This window comes from Trichosurus vulpecula, chromosome 1 (genome assembly GCF_011100635.1).
Source record: "Trichosurus vulpecula isolate mTriVul1 chromosome 1, mTriVul1.pri, whole genome shotgun sequence".
In the NCBI taxonomy this organism is placed as follows: domain Eukaryota; kingdom Metazoa; phylum Chordata; class Mammalia; order Diprotodontia; family Phalangeridae; genus Trichosurus; species Trichosurus vulpecula.
This window is the reverse complement of record NC_050573.1, coordinates 297,491,824-297,493,190: the sequence shown is the minus strand read 5'-3', so window position 1 is coordinate 297,493,190 and position 1,367 is coordinate 297,491,824.

The following is a 1,367-nucleotide window of genomic DNA, read 5'->3' as shown; positions in this document are numbered from 1 at the left end:
TCTTTTTGACCAATGGAACCAGAGCAAAGAGAATCCTGACCAGATGAACAAACACAGAGCACAGACACTTTTGACAGAATACCTTCACTCTACACAAGAACAAACAAAATAAAAGAAGAGGACTCCTTATGAGAAAGACAAGACAACTTGCTCAAGGTATTTCTGATTTTAAAGGAGTTAAGCTCAAATTCCAAAAAGACTGAGTTTTTTTAGTCTTTGGTGTGTAATCCCCAAACCCACTTTTTTCTTCCAGTCACTTCCCAGTTTCATTGGGCACCTCATCTTATCTCATTAATGGAATTTTTTTCAAAGTTCCCCAGAACGCTTGTGTAATAGGTGCCATGGGTTAGTATCTGACCTCCCCCTAAGGCAAATCTTTGCTCTCCTTTTTTCCTTGATTGAATCAAAGAACCATTTTCACCATGCTGTCAATCAGAGTAATAGTTTGGGTGGCCATTCAAATAATAATTATAATAACAGATAGTGTGTACATACCACCTACAGTGCCAGGCACTATCCTAAATGAGTGCTTTACAAATATCCTCTCATTTGAACCCTGCAACAACTCTGCAAATTAGGTACTCTTACTATCTCCATTTTACAGTTGAGGAAACTGAGGCAAATAGAGATTAAAGTGATTTACCCAGAGTCACACAGCTAGAAAATGTTTGAGGCCAAATTTGGACTCAGGTCCTCCTGACTCCAGGCCCAGAGCTCCCTCCAAAGTATCGCCTCTGGTATCAGAAGTAAATGACTGACCCAATATGAGCAAGAGGTATAAAACCAAAGTAAGGATTACTTGGCTAAGAATGCAGTTGTGAAACAGAACAATAATACAACTAGCTCTGGTTCTGGCCTTGGTCCTGGTGAATAATTACTTCCCCAATGTCTCCCTTTTCTCCCCACAGAAACATACCAAAGAGTGGCTTTTACAGTGTGTGTGTGTGTGTGTGTGTGTGTGTGTGTGTGTCCCATACTGAGGAGAGGTGAAGATTGCATCAAGTTGAAAGAAGCCTAGGGTTTCCCACAGTACTATTTTTATATCTCTAGGAGTCAACCAGATGCTATATCACCAATGCAAAGCCTTCTGGTAAGCTTGAAAAAATGTTCTAACTACCAATATGGTAGGGCCTACTCATCAGCAGCATCATCTATTTCCTAATTGGCTTGAAATTATCTGCCCCCCAGTCTTGGGACTTCCCCCTTAACGTTCTATCTGTTCCACAGGGCTTGTTCCCTCCCTTGTAACCTATAAGACCTAATAATAACCCACCACATATTGTGCAAATCATATAAGCTTGTAGTGGAAAAAGACTAAGAAGGCCATGACAGTAGTTTGACTTTCTGAAAGAAGAGTATGATTATAT